The sequence below is a fragment of the Falco punctatus genome (genome assembly GCF_963210335.1).
Source record: "Falco punctatus genome assembly, chromosome: 4".
NCBI lineage: Eukaryota > Metazoa > Chordata > Aves > Falconiformes > Falconidae > Falco > Falco punctatus.
The window spans coordinates 91,761,747-91,780,277 of record NC_137583.1 but is presented as its reverse complement, the minus strand read 5'-3'; the positions used below and the strand labels follow the sequence as shown (position 1 = coordinate 91,780,277).

General features: G+C 40.5%; 1 protein-coding gene across 3 annotated transcripts in view; it reads left to right on the top strand.

Annotated features, from left to right (window-relative positions):
* Positions 1 to 18,531, top strand: part of POU6F2 (POU class 6 homeobox 2) — a 319,374-nt gene that overhangs the window by 22,375 nt on the left and 278,468 nt on the right. For 2 of the 3 annotated variants that reach the window (XM_080382150.1, XM_080382149.1), the window contains exon 1: positions 1 to 18,531. This exon is cut by the window's left edge and continues 14,463 nt beyond it; it is cut by the window's right edge and continues 22,041 nt beyond it. The exons of the other annotated variant lie outside the window; for it this stretch is intronic. The gene's annotated coding sequence lies outside the window, so the exon portion shown is untranslated. 3 annotated transcript variants of the gene reach the window in all.

Here is an 18,531-nt window from a genome sequence, read left to right as displayed (position 1 = left end):
AAAATTCCATGAAATTATTATTTTTCACAAAACAAGTACTGACTGTTAGGTAATTCTTATGTGAGTTGAATAGCAGTTGGGAAGGGAAAAGCATCTTGGAAAAATTTTCCACTTTTTTTTAAAGAGCTTTTTCCCTTCAATTATTACTTCATATTAATATATAATCACTTTCAAGTGATTAATGCCATACAATGCAAAGAAATTATTAGCAGATGGAGGCCTCTGATTTGGCCATGCCAGCTGAACCTCCTTGTGACCATTATTTTCAGAACTTGTCAAGTGCCCCATGTCCAAAAATCACATCGTTTTGTAGAGCCTGGAGGTGGGCTCACATGAATTAACATTTACTGGTCAGTCTTTAGTTCTGGTTGTGTAGTTCTTCACGGCAAGGAGTTCTCTAGTATATACACATAGTGAGTAGGCTTGTTGATTATTTTTCATCAGCTATCAGCAATAGCTGTTGTAACATGGTTTAGTTCTTTTAAGTAAAGTTATACTGTGAAATTGCAGGTGTTGATTTTTCTGATGCTTGGCTTGCTAGGGTGTGTAATGATGTAGTAATAACAAATACCAAATGTCAAAACAGATATAAAATGTCTAAGGTAAAAATGAACAACCTCAAACAGCTTCTTGTAGGCAATAGTTGTTTGTTAAATGTCTTCACAGTAAAAGGTTTAAGTTCTCCATTTGTTGCTCCTTACGTTTCCAGATATTGTCCACACAAAATTTACTGGGGAAAAGAAGGCCTGGAAGTGTCAATGTGCTTGTAGGCAGCCCTGATCACTTAAAGGCAGCCTCCTTGCTCTCCTTTGGCTGTCCAGTGCCACACATGAAATATCTGGAGAAGCTGTGAGTTTCAAAGGGAACTTATGTGGTACTGGCACTGTACTAGAGGAGCCGGGGATGAAAGCTCTTAGGAAGCCCAAGGCGTTGCCAGCTGAGGCTCTGAGCAGTAGTCCCACCATCACAAAGAGATACATGTCAAAGTTGTGCCTGTGTAAGGGACCCCAAGTGGAAGCATGTCTCTGACCTGGGTCCCACAGCAGCAGGTGGTGTTTCTGCAGTGTGGAGCAAGATGCTTTGCTGTCTTCCTCCCTTCATTCACCCCCCCCAGTGCAGTCACACTGGTGCTGTTTTACGGTGTAGGTCACTGCTGTCTATCTCCTCAGGACATAATGGGAGTCTTCAAAAACAGCAAAAAAACGTGGCTGTTACAGATCTGTTATTTTGCCATGTTTCTGATTGTGTAGCTGCAAGGAAAAGTTAGGGTCCAGCTTGCACCTGGTGAGAAGCAGCTGAACTGTAACTTTTTGAGGTTGAAATTAATTTCTCTGCAGAAGAGCCTTCTTATTAATTAACTATGTGCATGTGTCACTTTGAGGGGCTAACTGGGAGACCATGGTCCATGTAAACTTCGTAGGCATCCTTCACATGAGATTGGGTTAAATTCCATTCTTTTTAGTGGGGGATGGGTTTTGAGTCTGGTACTTAGCAGAATAAAGTTGAAGTGAAGACATGTATGTTTAACTATCAAATGACAGCTATTACAAATTCCCAGTGATTTTTACAGGATTTTTTTACTTATTTTACAGAATTCCCACAGATATTCAAACCTTAGCAAAAATCCATCCAGCCATGAGGTTCCGTTGAAGTCCATCACCTACATGTTACATGGTAGGTTTAAAAGATAGTTGCTGTGAAGATGAACACAAAAACCAAAACGAAGCCCTCTGCCTCAAGCCCAAGCAACTCAGTGCAATGTAAGAGAGGAAATGCTGTGATGTGTGAAACTTCTCTCTTACTCTGAGGTGGGATTAGCTGAAACCTCAGATGTCAGTATGACACAATTACCAAATACGTTGGCTGGTCTTGAATGATACTGTCAAGTGACAGTCTCATCTGTAGGTAACTCCCTCCCCAAAAGAAAAACCCTCATCTTCATGGGACTGAAGAAATATATTTTTGTCTTGCATCAGGAACCTTTTGAAGTGTGGATGGCAACTTGACATGTCTGTTGCAGCCAGATGATGCTTTCTGTCTCATATTTAGGAAAAACAAAGCAAACTTTGTGTGTGTTTTCTCCTAACTAATTTTATGAACTGGCAGCCTATATAGCACCATGTAGCAGGGCCCTGGGGTGATGCCCTGAGTTGGCCCCATGGGCTGGGGCCCCGGAGTGTGGGAGGAGAGCCAGGGATGGTGGTCAACTGTGGGAAGGGGTCACTTGGGTACATTTTGTTGAGCAAAGCTATTGGGAAGTGGATCCAAGTGATACTGTTGGGGGAGATGAAATGATGTTTGCTGGGTTACTGCAGAAGAAAAGGAGGGATAGGAGCGAGTGCTGCAGGATAGGGAGGTCTGCCAGCCCTTGTTGTATTTATGTGGCTGCTGCAGAAGGCCTTGTGTTTGCCGGTGTAGCGCCAGGCTGGTACATGCTTACCCTCTGTGCCTGGCCAGCTCTGGTGCTGGCAGCATGCTCACTGTGCTCACCCTGGGGCTGTGCCTCTCCATGCTGATGGGCTACTTGCTGTAGCCCCTTACTGCTTCACCTGTCATCTCTCTTACTGTCGCTTTATTAAAAAGTTTCAAACAAGAAATAAAAAACCTCCTCAACTTTTTCAGCTGTTTCCTTCCGCTATGCTGCTCTCTAGGAGAGCAAAGTGTAACTTTTCTAACTTCTGCTACTATCATGTTCAAGGTGATGGAGCTGGACTAAAACACAATGATGCCTGTTGAGGGGCTCGTGCTTTATTGACTACTAGCTTGTGTTTTCCCCTGGTTCTGAACTGGGAGAGTTTTCTATCTGGGCATGAAGAATTACATAAACTCATACTTGTAGGCACAGCAAAAATAATGGTGGTGTAACCATTTACAAACAAAAGGTTTGTAGTGGTGTTAATGCCATTATCCCTAGGAAGTGGTGTGTACACAGGTCCATGCTGTGGGTCTAAGGAGCCCTATTCTGGTTGGAGTGGTGTACTGAACTTGAGTCTATGTCACCTACAGTAAATAGTTTGCTCTTTCTGTGAAGCACTTAAATAACTATATAAAGTTCATATCACTAAAGGAGGAAAAAAAGCTGGGTTTTTTCTGCACTCCATTTCCTATCTTTTATCATATTAGAATATAAGTGTGGATTGACTGAATCCCAACAATATTCTGGCTGCTGCACACTGTTAATGTCCAAATATCTTTTTCTCCTGGAATTCTCCTATGCTTGACTGAAAAAAACAGACAGACAGTGGCATAAACTGAGCCTTTTCTCTCTCTAAATCCGCTTTCTTTATACCCATTCTCACACTACTGCAGTAAGTTCAAGCTAAGTCACCTAACTCCATAAACTGGTGGTTGGATAGAGTAGGAGAACAGCATGGTATCTCCAGTAAGGGGCTTAAAATCACATTTTCCATCATGAAGACTCTTAACAGGAGCTGCACTGTATTAAAATTGTTAGGGTTACTGTAAAAAATCTTTAATAACGTGGTACCTGAATGACTGAAAGATGTTAAGATGTAACATGGCAGAAAAAGCATCCTGTGCTGTGACATATTAAACAGAACTAGTGTGTGAAGTGCTCTCCCATTATGCACCAGTTCGAAGTGAGGGGCAATTATTTGAAAGACTATGTTCCCTATCAGATGGACTGGAGATGCAGGCTGGATGCCTGCAGATAGCACAGGCTGGGTGGAGGTGAAATGATTAAAGGAGAATGCTTGAGTTTTATTTCACTGTGAACTTCTTCTCACCATGCATGCTAATTATACTGATTAATGAGAGAAAAGCTTTCTTTAGCGGTATCTCCATCCCACCCTGACAAAGAAAAAGATGTCTGCAGGATTTTCTTTCTTGTCCTATCTGTTGAGCAGGATGTTCCTAAGTGCACTGAGTGCTGTCTGTGCTCATGCCATGCAGTCTCCCCACTATCTCTGACCCCTTCCGGAGAAAGAGTTTGGGATGGTTCTCCATCTTTGTTTGCAGCAGAAAAGACTCAAGGTGAGAGAGAGAACAAATCTTGTAAGGCAATTCTGTCACTCACCTCATCTTCATAATCTTTCCCTAGCTTCCTCTGCCTTCTAACCCTCGTATTGATCGTGTCATAGGCTATAGTAGACCAAGGCAGGGGGCTGAAAACCTTTCCGAACAGCAGTTGCCAGTCTGCCTGTTGCAGCTTGAAGACGAAGAGCATGCTGTGAAAACAATCAGTGCGTTTGCTTTAGATCTAAGTGATTCCAACTAGGTCGATGCTTCATGCTGATGTGTTGAAAACATTTAAAAAATTTCTCAGAGTTTGATTTCAACTGAAACATTTCAGCATGTGTCTGACTCTCTGAAGTTGTTATTTCTCCCTAATGTAGCAGACGACTGTTTTTTTTCCACCCTAGCACAAAGCAGTAGGGAAAGTGGGCCTTTTGTCTAGATAGGTTTGTTTTGAATGTTTTTATGGGAGGGGAAGTTATTAATTTTTTTATAAGCTCAGGCTCTTGCAAATTGACTTTAGGGGAGGAATAGTTTATTTCATGAAGGGAGAAGGAGGTAATCACAGTTTTACAGAATGTGAATGAGAGTTTAGCTTTAGCTAAACTGCTTTTGTTCCCTGTATTTTAATCTTCATTCAAAGGAAGGCTAGATCATTCATAAATACGTGAAGAGTATTTCCTTTAAAGCATGTGATGCTTCTTCATAATGTGTTTGCACTCAGTGTAATTGGCCTGATTCTCTCACTGCTTGGGATCACAGAGCAAATGAAGCATTGCAAAAGGAAGCTATCTTCACCCAAATTAGCATTTATTCAGTTTCCATGAGTGGCATGAACCCAGGAAAACTTTTTTTTATGGCAGGTGGTATCGCAATTGGTTTCTGAACTGCTTGGAAAAGACCACAGAGAAACAGAATTTGCTATTATTTCTGTTACGGTTTGGTTTGCATATGATTGGCAGTCACTAGAGATTATAGGAAGCTAAACTGGGCAAAATCCACAGGACTTCTCTCCTAGTTTGGAGCTGGCTGTTCAGTGGTCTCCATGGGAGCAGATTGGTAGGACCTTATCTCTGATACTGCTCTGCTGCATTTCAGTGCATATTTCTCTTACTTCATGTGCCCTTTCTAATAACAGGTGCTTATCAATGCCTATTGTACACTTTGGGATACCTTTTAATTATACAGCATATAAATGTATATTAACTATATGTTGAAATTTCTCTTCCCCCAAGGAAGTGAAGTCACCCCATGTGTTGTTGCAATCTTTGCTGCTTGCTTCAAATAACACAAAGAACATTCCTGCCCTATTCCAACAGGAAATAGCGAACAATACTTGCCTTGAGGTATTTCATTGAGTTTCAGGATACCAGCAGATAGAGATGTTCCAAAAAAATAGATATTTTGTTGGAAGAAAATAATAATAATAAAAAAACTTAAAAGCTGTATTTATCTGTGGAGAGGAATTTCCCTCCCCCCTGAACTAAGCCTTTGCAAATGCAGTGTATGGTATATGTGGCACTAATGGATTTCATACTTCAGCATTTATTTCACCAAATATCATGCAGTGAACAACAGTTGTCATTTAAGCAACTGTAGTTTGCAACTGCGTCTTAGACATTAAAACTAGGTAAGCTAGTGTAGGGGTGTGGGAGAAATTCTGTAGTCTTAGTAGCATTATTTCATTCATTCATTTTTAAACTGACTCCATAGGGATGCTGCAAAAGTGCAGGTTATAATTTAAATGTACTGTTAGGAGTCCTGTTTATAAAGAACGTATGTACTTAATTTATATATTCAAGCTGATGGTTTACTTAGATACTTGATTTTTTTTTTTTCTCCTTCCTCCCAGAGCAGTGGCTGAAGCCTAGACAAGGAGAAGCTTCAGCATTGCGGAAGAAGTTTATGTCTGGCTGGAGTTTAGCTAGACCTAACCCTTTTGCTGTGATCTAGTATGGCTGTTGAGCAATAATGAAAACTATTTTTTGAAAGGGTGGTTCTTCTCATGGGAATTGTCCCATTGGATTCAACAGGGCTATGTATGTGAAAGCAGGGAAGGGAGGAGAGTGGTTTTAGTAATGAGTCCTCAGTGGTCTAAATGAGTTACCTTCTACTAGTGTGGATGTATTATTTTTAAGTTGCAGCAGTTAACATAGCATTGGAACTGGCTCAGAATTTGTTATGGTGCCTGTTTGCAACTATAAGGCTAAGGCCTGTTCAAGCAGAGGCCATTGATGCTTAAGTGCTCAGTTCCTTCACTGAATTCAGATGACGTAAATTAGCATGTACTTGTTAGTCTTTTTTAGTGGATTACTGAGGAAGTAGTTAGGGGTGACTTTAGAATGATTTTATGTGTTCTGCTGGGCCTCTGCTTCTTCTAAAGGCTTCTTGAAGCCACTTCCAGTGTAAACTTTCCACCTTCCATGAATTGTGACCAAGAGTAGGTTTCAGAATTGCTACTCCAAGAGAATTCAAACCAAAGTCATGGTGCTTCCCATGTGCATGTTGACCTTCACCCTGCCTTTCTTGATGCAGTTTTTTAAGCCTAGGGTTTACACAGCATTAGCCGTAATTGGAATTGACACTGGAAAACCACAGAAGGCAATTCACTTAATCTGAGTTTGTTGTGAAACTGAAAACAGAGTTCTGCCTGAATTCTCTGTAGATTTCCTGGCAGGAAGCATCTTGGCATTTTCAGGTGAAATTTGTTCAGAAGGACCTTAAAAAAAAGATCTTGCTTTGATCTGTCTCTTACAGAAGTCAATGAAAGAGACTCCATTGACTATAATGAACACTGAGAAGCTGCCCCACTCAGAGCTACGTGTAACTTCCACTTCTGGACAATTGCTTTTCTTCAGTAGCAATCCAAGGAGAGATTCATGTAACTACACAGGGAAGACAGACAGTGGTGAATAATAGGGAGCTCATCCCAAAGAGCAACTGAACAAGGAGGGAGTAGAACATGACTGCTTTGTCACTGCTCATACGCTAAACTGATGGGTGCAAATAAGTCCCGTGTATACTGAGATAAGGGGAGAAACTTGTTAGGTGCAGTGGCGGTAGGGCTCGTCATTCTGTGATATTTTCAACTTCATCTTCAAATGCTGTTTGTGCTGAGATGATTTTACTGCTATAAATAAAGTATGTCAATATATTTAGATAGAGAGAAAAAGCTGGCATAACGCTATCCAACAACTACCTGTGCCTCTACCCTGTTGCTTTCTTCAAATTGTCTCCTTTGCATGACAGTAATACAGTTTAAATTGCCTTATATGTTTTATGTACCAAGGTCAGTCTATTAATGCCATGTATCCTATAAGTCTTAAACAATTTCAGCGGGCTTGTCTAGCTAAATTGTCAGCCAGACCATATACCTGTGTTGGTTTCTCTGCTACAGAATTCCCACGTGCAGCCCTGAGTGATAATTGAACCAGATGGGTACTAAATATGGCAGTGAGAACGGGACATAATATTTCAGATTTGGCTGTACCTTCTTTCAAAGTAACTAGGTCGCTTGCAGCTGTCACAAAGGCTAGTACCCCAGAGCCAAGGACACATCACCCAAAACAGTAGCCACCAAACCAACAAAAACCTAGGCTAGCAAGTTTATGGAGCTTTTGCGATCTCTAAACAAAAAAATGAAAAACACAACAGGGACTGGTGATCAAGAGACTGTTCCTATTGGGAATGTGGGTGTAGGACAGCAATGGGGGGGAGGCAGTTGCAGAGTTGCCTTATGCTTACCCCCCTTGCAGATGCCATTTGATAAAGCTCTGATATAAGCATCTGACAGCAAAATGCTCTCTTGGGCACAAATCCACTCTTCCCATGGACTTAAGATATATATGGAGACCTTTAATTTCAGTTACTTTAGGCTATAAAGGAAACTAGCTAGTGCATGGTCAAAGAGTTTGGATGGCCCCAGTACAACAGAGTCAATACAAAACTCCCTTAGTAGAATTAACAGCTACCCTCTACTTCGTGTTCCCCTCAACCCCCAAACTTGTCTCTGCTTTTCTCTTTCCACCAGCCTGCCAAGCTCAGGGTTTCTTTTTCAGAAACATGTATTTCTTCTCTGGAAGAAGTTGATATAAAGAAGGAAAATAATTTTCTTTATCCTTTAATCCTTTATTCTCTTGCTTTTAGAAGTTTATTTACTTCCTACAGTTGGCCATCTTGAGCTTCTGCTTCTCTGCTGTGTCAAGACTTGCTTAAGCTTGAAGGTTTTTTTAGGCTTGACCAAGCATTGACAGCACTATCACAGGAGCTAATGCTGGAGTCTGCCAGTTTGATGGATTAAGTAAACTTATTGAAATCTTTTTTTCTTTAATACTAAAAGATGCCAAGGGCTGTTTTCTATTCTTGTGCTTTGTGTGAAACCCACTGACATTAATGGGAGTCCCATGTGTGGAATTAGAGTAGAACAGCGTCCTTAATATTTAAAAGACTTGTCAACCTTGCGCATGAAGTAATCTGGAGGTGCGTTACGTTGCTGCTTTGCTCTGCAGAGGCCATTCTCCTTATACATCCCCTGCCTTTTAAAGGCACTTCTTGCATGAACTGCATGGCTGCTAGCAACAGGATTACTTAATTTTTTCCCCCTCTAAAAGTATTTAAAAACATACTGTTCCCTTCTTGTGTCATCTGCCTGCTTTGCCTTGTCAGTAAAATACACTTGAGCTGACTCAGTTCTGGTTTCTGAACAGTCTTGTTTTCTGAGTTGTTCATGGTGCTAGTCTATAGAGGAAGAGGAGAAGAGAGAAAGCTTAACGGAGAAGTCATTTCCAATGGTTTTTACATTCTTTTTAGTGTTTGAACAAAATGCCTAATCTTACACACTCTACCTGCTTTGATTGTCTGCTTATTCTCAGGTTGCACCTTACTCTAATGCAGTGGCGATATGCTGGGCAGCTAAGGAAAGCTAAATTATTTATGTAAAAAAATAAAAATTCACCACCAGTCCCATTCCTACTTTCAAATGCACACCCTGCTTATTTTGTTAAAACTAGAGCTGCAGCTCAGTAGGGCTACCAGGCTGTCATGGTTGGCATCAGTAGAGCAGAACTTTCTGCATAGAGCTGGCTGCAAAGCTGGTTTCTTTATGTTCCCAGAAAGACTTTGCCCAATCTCCTGCTGTTCCTCAGTCATGGTTCTTGAAGCTCCTCATCTTTAACTGGGAACAGCTGCTTGTGCCCGTGAAGGATGTCTTAGGTGGCTTTTTGGCAGGAAGGGTAGAGCTGGTGTTCTAATTGCCAACAGATCTTGAAGATTTTTGGTTATAATGTTGGAAGGTTGGGGAAAAAATGAGTGGAGGTGGGGAAAGAAGGGCCTAGATAATTCTTTCTGTTTTTTGAAGGTAATATTGACAATCGACTGAACAAGACAAGAGATGGTTACTTCCCGTCACAAATGCTTATGTTTACCATCATCTAAGCCTTTCACAAATGAGGCTACTGAGTCTCCTCATTGGGATGTACCGTGCAAGTTCTGACAGTGTTTTTATTAAAGTAAGAATGTTACCTTTTGTGAAAATCCTAAGAATGCTGCTCAAATCTGCATACAGGGTACAGCAAACCTGCTTCTACTGATGTCAGTGACCTGGACTGGGTCCTAGATGTTCATCTGCATTAAGCAGTCCTCAACAGATCTAAGCGTGGTCATGCAGAAGTCTACCAAAGTTATTACAAATAGCATATGTGCTTTACAGTAGTGTGGCCTGCTCTGCAGAAGTGCTCTGCAATCTGTATTTTCGAGGGATTTTTAAAGGTGTTTTTCCAGAGGACCTGCCTGCTATGCTATTTCATAAATTTTTAAAATTTCTGGTATTTCTATACAAGATCACCTCTTTAAGCAACTGAGAGACAGGGCCAAGTGCATCCACTTTAAAGTGGCCTAGGTATATGGTTCTGAAAATATGTATGGGCTTCAGTAACTAGTACATTTTCTTGGTATGTTTACTTGGGTTAACATTTTAAGTTAGCTAGCCAGACCTGAGGGTGACTATAGACCAGGGGTCCTCAAACTTTTTAACCAGGAGGGCGGTGTGCGGATGAGGTGTCAGGCAGTCATCTGTGGCTGCTTGGTTTCACCCCCCAACCCCTGGCGGTGGGCGGGGGGGTCTGTAAATATCAGGGGCTGGATTGAAGACCCTGGGGGGCCGTATCTGGCCCGCAGGCCATAGTTTCAGGACCCCTGCTATAGAAGGTGGATGATACCAACAAGTGATAGTAGCAGTTAACAGTGCGGAATTATCAAAAACTGACAGAAACCCTTAAGTGTCCTTCCCAGACTCTTCACCTTAAAGTTGTTCTTTCAAAATTTATAAAAAATACTGTGGTGTTTCAGGGTGACAGTAGCACTGCACTGAAAAGGTGTTTGAACTCAACCCCTTTGGTAATCTTAATTTTTTTCTTTATTGTGAATGAAAGAATGGAGGACTTATCAGGCCATTTGAAGTAGACTTTGTTCTGCAGATTCCAAGGTGTCCATTTGCAAAATGTAAAGTGGAAGAACATGGATATGACATTACTTCATTCCTTACTCCACTGTGCTCACAGCTGAAATTGGTTCACATCAAGGCAGAATGTCATTCCTGGCATTGCTTTCCTCTGCTGTTCCTCCTGTGCCCTTGCAAACTCAGCCTCTCTCTGTGGGGCTTATTTTTCCCATTGGTCTCCCTTTTTTGTTCCCCATGTAATATTTTTAGTTCTCTTTTCTATTATGTAAGACATAGGAAAACATTAAGGCCAACAAAACAAGGTAAATTTCCTTTATTGGTCTTCACATAGTTAAAGTTGTTTCTTTTTATTCTTTTGTGCAATGGGCAAGAGAATGCTAGAAATTCACAGAATCAGTGGTAGAGGTTGGAAAGGACCTGTGGAGGTCATCTAGTCCATACCTCCTGCTGAAGCAGAGCCACCTAAAGCTGGTTGCTTAGCACCATAACCAGATGGTTTTTGAATATTTCCAAGGAAGGAGACTCCATGACCTCTTTGGGTAACCTGTGCCAATGCTTGGTCACCTTCACAGGGATGAAGTGTTTTCTGATGTTCAGAGGGAACCTCCTGTGTTTCAGTGCATGCCCCCTGCCCTGTTACTGGGCACCAGTGAAACAGTCTGGGTCTGTCTTCTTTGCATTCTCCCTTCAGGTATTTATATACACTGATGAGGTTCCCCTGAGGCTTCTCTTCACCAGGCTGCAGAGTCCCAGCTCTGTCTCATATACGAGGTTCTTCAGTCCCTTATCCATCTGAGCGATCCTTTGTTGGACTCATTCCAGTATGTACATCTCTCTCTTATTGGGGAGGCCAGAATTGGATGCAGTATTCCAGGTATGGACTCACCAGTGTTGAGCAGAGGGAAGGATCACCTGCCAGCAATACTTTGTCTAATGCAGTCCAGGATGCCATTCACCTTCTTTGTTGCAAGGGAAGATCGCTGGCTCATACTCAACCCTGTGTCCACCAGAACCCCAGGTCCTTCTCTGCGAAGCTACTTTCTAGCTGACTGGCCACCAGCATGTGGTAGCGCACAGGGTTGTTACTCCCTGCCTGCAGAACTTCATGCTTCTTCTTGTTGAACTTCATGAGGTCCCTGTCAGCCTCTTTCTCCAGCCTGTTGAGCTCCTTCTGGATAATTGTTCTACAGGGCAGATGAAACCAGTTTGAACAAGTTCATTTTCAAAACCCAAACCCTCTTTTTTTATTGTCTTTTAAACTTCCCAGGAAAACCTTTACTCTGTGATGAGCTACAATGTACAGCATCTTAAGTTGTGTCTTTTTGAAAATTCAGGTGAAATTTTATGGCATTAAGAATGGAAGTAAGTTTCAGCCTTTACTACAAGGTTGCCTTATAATTTAATTTGAAAATGCATATTGTCTAGTTGTATTAGTATGAGTATAACATGCCTTTGAATGCAAATGCAATTTTTAGTTTGACATAGAAGAGCTCCTTTCTGTAACTTTTTAGGAGTTTATTATAGAATTATATCCTGGAATTTTGCACATGTGTATATGTGCTACCATATAACATTCACGTAAGGATTCAGTTAGTGAAGCTCCTTAACATAATGTGTTTGGGACAATGAGTCAAAAATACTGCTTGAAAATGTAGTTGGAAGAAACTCTTTAACATTCTTTAAAATGCATCTGAAGGTGCCTAGTGTAAGGTTAATTTTGTTGTGTTGCACCACTGGTGAAATTTGTTATGGGTATTTGATAAGATAAAAAGAGCCTTTACATGCAATGTTTCTGTAGACCTCCCATTGATGAATGCCCATGTGGATATCCTGGATGGAGTCTCCCCTCTTTGAAAGCAATGGGAATTTTGTATTTTAGTGAGTGCAGGATTTGGTTCTTTGTGCGAGTTAAAAACATTGGTCTTTGAAGGTGTACGTGTCCTTTAGTGTTTAGGCATTTTAGCCAGTATTTCTAAACAGAGATCCATACTATTTAGTTTATGATTTTCTTAGAGCAGGTGAAGAGTAGATAGGTAAGTCTCAAAGGGCTGAGTATAGACAACCATGATTTGTCTCGACTGTAATAATGCAAACGCTTCCTGCTAGGCAGCATCCTACGATTGGGTTTGGCCTTCACTGCGTATTATTCCGGGAGCAGACACAGGAACTCTTAATCCACCTCCATTGTATGGCTTGTGAAAGGGCACGTTATCAAAAGCAGAAGAGGGTAAATAAAAAAAAGTTGTTAAAACAGGATTGAACAGTTACAGTACTGTTCAAAATTTATGCTGTGTCTGAATATGAGAAAACTAAAGGAAATGAAAAACCTAAAAATCCCACAAAAACCTAAAAAAATCCAAACATCTAAAAAAAAAAAGTTAATTCCTTTCCTGACAGAAATAGGTCTTGCCTAGTAGCAACAGGCCCATCTTGGGTAGGCAGACAGTGAGCTGTAAGTGTTGTTCCCTCTGTGAGGAGACTATTACCAAATTTCATATATATAGATATTTAATCTTATATTCACTGTTCTCCTAATCTGTGATATTAGAAAAAAATAAAGGAAGAATAAAAAGGTAGAGGTTTTTTTCTAAGCAGATGATGTTACCTGCCTTCCAGGAAAATCATGTCACTGAAGAAAACAGAAAAAAACAAACTTCCTGTGAGCAACAGAGGAAACCAAACACCTGGAGGTGCTAGCTGGGTGGGTTGAAGAACAGTCAAAATAAATGCTTACAGACTAGAACAGGTGGGTCATGCTACTCTGGGTCGGTCAGTTGTAGCTGGAATGGTGGACATGGGTCTGAACTATGACTTCAGTGTGGGACTATCCTCAGGAGAGTAGTGCAAGATACATGCTGATACAAGAGAGAATGGGATTTATCCGGTATGACATAAAGCCTGAAGTATAACCGTTATACCCTGCTGGTGTGGTGCATCATGAACTCCTACCTGAGCAAGGTGTGCTCTTTAACAGATGAGGCACCAACGTGTTACTTTGCAAGTAGTGTTAGGCCCTTTTCATTTTTTTGTTTAATTTGTGATGCTGCAGGGAGAATGAATGCTTCCATGGTTTGGTTTCAATGAAGATATTCCTTTCCAAAACCTATGGTAAAAGAAAATTCTATATTTCTGAGATACACAAAAATTGTTTGGGGTATGTGTGATGGATAAGAGCATGTGTATTATTGTGTGTGTATACTATTGTATCTGTATAGGCCAGAGCTCCCCTTTGGGTACCAGCCATGCGCTGCCACTGACTAGCTACATCTTTCTGACTTTCATGTGTGTTTCCATGTGTTCAGGATGAGAGGGAAGGACTAGTCTGGCATCGGTTTCCTGTGTGGTTTTCACCTAGTCACTTAGGTCAACATTTCAGACTATAGTAGATTAAGTACCCAGCTTTAAAATGTTGACCCTGCCTCCCTGTGGTACCCCAGTGCATGTGCACATGCATGCGCACATGTGTGGGCCCTAACTTGAGTCTGTTCCCTGCCATGCCGTGAGGAGGTGTTACAAAGCTTCATTATCTGAAATGTGCAAAGTGCTTTGAAAAGCTCCACTGAAAGGGTTCAAAATACATAGGTCTAAGGAGATGCTGCAGTGGACTCCTGAGGATCCCTTACTGTGGTGTCCTTGGATAAAAATGAGATTTGTCGGTCCAAGAGAACTTAATGTTATCCTGTTTTCCCTCATGACAATGACAGGAATTGATATACTGCATTTTTTACTCTCCTTTTATATATTTTTTTGTCCCACATAAGTCCGTGTACTTTGGTCTTATTTGTTCTGGTGGACATGGGGATGGTAGAGACAATGGGGAAAAAAAAAGATAATTTTAGCTACATGTTCCCTCAAGCGTGAGACAGTGCAGTGGCCCAGCCTGTTTGGGTACATTCTGATACCCTCTGCTCAGCTAGGACCTGGGGCAGCATCTGTTCTTGAGCAGTCTTGTTAGTACTACCCTGCTTATAAAAACAAAAGAAAAAACCCCAACACACAAACCAACAAAAGAGAAGCTTAAAGGATTAAGGAAATTGTGCAAGCAGGTTCCTTGAACTGTAGAAGTATACAAGGCATTGGATCTTCTGAGTATAAATAACGATGACCATCATACACACGTGCAGTGGTTAATATGTACATATGTATCATTTTGAATAGACGTCTTCAAGATTCTACTGTGTGTCTGAATAAGTTTCTTTGGCATTTTCCAGGTGGTGCACAGTTTGGTTTTCAGGATGTCACTCTGTGAGAGTTTTACATCTTAAAATATTCATAACTGCACTGGAGGGTTCAAACCCCATCCCTTTTGGGGGGGCTCAGTCAAACATGAAGCAGTATCAGAATGCTGAACTCAGAATTTTTCCTGCCTGTTCCTTCCCATCATATTTGGTTTCTCATGTTATCCTGGGCTTCTTTAGACTGGATTTTCTGTGTCATTCCAAAACTTAGTTGCAGGAGAGAGCCTGGTCTCCAGACCGGTGGTTTCTCTGGGCAGCAGAGGCTGCCTCCTCTCCTTTCTGGTTTCTCAGCATTAGGGAGAGGGACAAAGCTTTCTTTTCCTTTCCTCAGCATGCCTCCCCTCAAAGATTACCACCCAGAATACTTCTGTGCTCGGAGCGCCAGGAATAGAAATGCAACCCAGCATGTTAAGTTTCATACTGACACTGGCATTTAGAATTGGAATGGACATTTAAGTGCCCACACTGTGCATATTACCACTGCTGCAGAAACAACACTACAGACGTTTCTGGCAGGATCCTCTTACTCTCTGCAGCAGGAGAAAGAGATTGTGTAAAAAGGACAAATGAATTCCTCTGCTTGCATGCATAGCCCACTTCTGACTTGCAATACATTTGAACTGCTTGCTGTAGGCTGTGTTATCATGCTGTCTTCAGGCAGATGCTGCTTTTTGCTTGTATGTAAAAATCACATGTTTAAGTACAATGTGGCTATCAGATTTGATAGTGTAAATGCCAGATGGCGTGTGCTACTTGAGTAACTGGCTGAACACCTTTCAGGTCTGTGAAGCACCTAGTAGAGTTACAGTTGCTATATGTGTTATAATTAACTCGGTGCTGAAAATGTAGCTATATAAGTGTACACACAAAAAAATTAATCATATAAATACACACAATGTAATAAATATTTGTGTGTGTATAGATATAGAAATAATACAGAGTATTTGTGTAGGTGCAGAGTGAGTGGTATAGTAAGAATCATATATGTGTGCATGGGTGTAATGACATTTCCTCATATCACATCTATCGGGTTACAAGCAGCTAATAATTTTCTTTTTCTACTCACAGCCAAGCATTATAATGGCATATACTCATAAATCAACATCAACATGGAACATTGCTTAGCAAATATAAATGTATGTGCATTGCAGAATGATCTGAGATTACAAAAATATATCAGAAGTCAAAAGTAGCTGGTGGAGAAATGCTATGTCTTTAGTTTATTGAGATTGTTTGGAGGATCCTAATGTACTGTCACTGAAAGAATAATTTTTCCTTTACAATCTACTTAGCAAAGATTTATCGATCCTTTTCCCCTTCATAGAGAATTACTGATCCATTTTAGAAAATCAGATTTTCACACCTTTCATGAGAATGTGCACAGCACAGTTCCCTAGGGATTGCCAAGGAAGTTGACTTTGACATGAAATCCCTAGGTACTGGCGCACAACAGCCTATAGTCTCATCACTGATTTGTTGCACAGGGTGGTAAAATACTTTTATACATTTATAGAGAAATGATTGCACTGCAAGGACTTATTTTTCCATGCTAGTGGATGTATTCAGGGTCCTGTTATTTGTGTAAACAGCATTTTTCAGGGGGGGTTTCTTCTCAGCTGTGATGTTATGAACAGTAAGGTAAGATAAAAGTTGTTGAAATTCATGTTGCAAAGCAGTAGGGTACTGTAGAATTTTTCAGTGTGTGTAAATAACTTTCTTCAAGATGTGTCTACTCTCTGTCCTCATTATTGTAGTATCCTAGGTAGCTAAGCATTAGGCATGTTATATTGAAGTATGCATCATAATGAAGGTGATTTATTATAATTAAAACAGCATGGAGAGCAGCTTTTATTAGACATATTGTTTCACAGGAGAGCTTAATAAAGAGCATTATTATTAGTTATAGATCTGCGTGAGGGATGTTGTTTACTGAGAGTTATGTGAGTATTAGTCAAAGTCTGAAGTTGCTCATTTGAGCTGTCCACTGTAGGGGGAAAAAAAAAGCATTCAGCACAGCAAAGAGAAGAATTTTAAGATTGGAGGGGAGAGAGAGAGAGAGACAGAGAAAAGGAAATGCCGAGTGCATGAAGTGTTCTCTGCAGGAGCAGTTCTAGAATACTTTATTACATATCTACGGAGACAATGGCATGGACTGTAAGTAGCTCCTGTCTCTCAATATAATAATGCACATAAAGTCGGGGTCAGATTGGGTTCGCTCTGGGCTTTGATGCTGTAGAAGGTCACCAGGGGAATCGATGGACAAAAATGAGACCTGAGTTTCATGCAATCAATGAGATTTTTCTATTTAAAGTGGACACTGCTGGGTGCGAGTCTCGGAGCTTCAAATGTGGTTTTGCTCAGCTTCAGCAGATTGAGAAAAAGATGCACTGTAAATGTATTGTTTGTTTTAATAACTCTGCTGGCACAAGGAGTGTATATCTAAACAGGTTAGTCTGGCAAACTCTATTATGAAGTTGCATGAGCTGCAAATAAATGGACAAATTAGCAGCTACTTTGAATGTTAATTACAATGAGTTTTTACTGTGTTTCTGTAGAGTTGTAATTGCCTGGCATTTATATAACCCTTAAAATATGGTTAGAGAATTACTGAATCATTTGGTTAGAAATCATATGAGATTTAGATGTCCTGTAAATTATACTTTCTACTATTAATTTGTTAGTCTTCTCTACTCGTTCTAGCTAATTCCTTATTTTTTAAAAAATTATTTACTTTTACACAGACAAAAACAAGTTCTTAAGTGCCTTTGGTTAAGAAGCTTCATTCTTTTGAGTAGCCAGTGGATTCTTGGGACAGAATTGCTTTGATAATTTTCTCGTTTAAGTTTTCAGGCAGCTGAAAGATCATCTGTTGTTTTGCCTTTATTGTGTACAGTTATCTCTCTAGGATGAGGGAAACAATCAGGAAGAATGTGATCAGTGAGTCTGACACAGCTGTTACACTGGCAACAGCAAATAATTGACCAACATGGAGGAGATTTATCTCTGTTGTGAAATGGTTAAGAAATTAAAGAATGTTACAGGCCAATCTCTAATCACTGATATACATGATTGTAGCTGCTCTGCAGTCGATGGAGTTGTTCCAAATTTCCACTGCCCTAACAGCCGTAGGTCCTGACACCGTTTTCAATTTCAAAGCAAGTCAGCTATTGGACTGTACTTTGTGAATGAGAAAGCCACTTAAATCTCAGATTTAAATCATCTGATTGGTTGTTTTTCAAAAGTAAAAAGGAAACAGCTAACACCTCCCCCCCCCTCCCCCATCCTCTTTCACTAGATTTCATCCTGCTTTTTCTCAGCTTCCATTTCACAAATTTAAGTATTCAGTCTGAAGGACTGTTTATCCTACATCCCTGCATAAGTAAATGTCCATCAGAGGCTCTGAGGGGGGAAAAGGGAAAGCAGCAAATCCAGCCCCCCTGTATTTTTCAATTTATTATTAAAAATAGCTTTTTTTGATGACAGTAAATGAAATCAAATTATTCCCTCAACACAGCAAAACAATCCCAAAGCAAAGAAACAAGCCAAGGCCTTGACAACCTTTTTCATTTAAGCATCTTACAAATCTTCAATTACTCTATTTTTGAGAAGAGCAATAGAAATCATAGATTTTCTACAGCTCAAGTCTAAATTTGTTTGCCAGAGTCTGAAAAATGCCCCAAAGAAGAGTAGGTGTACAGAAGAGAACTTAAGCCTCTGCCTCAATCTAATTTCTGTTAGCAGGGTCATTTACAATTCAAGCAGAATTTATGCTCACCTGAAATGATTTATTTGTGTTTCCTTGTATGCCCTGAGTAAGAACACTTCAGTTTATATTATTCTCATTAAAAAGAAAAAAAAAAA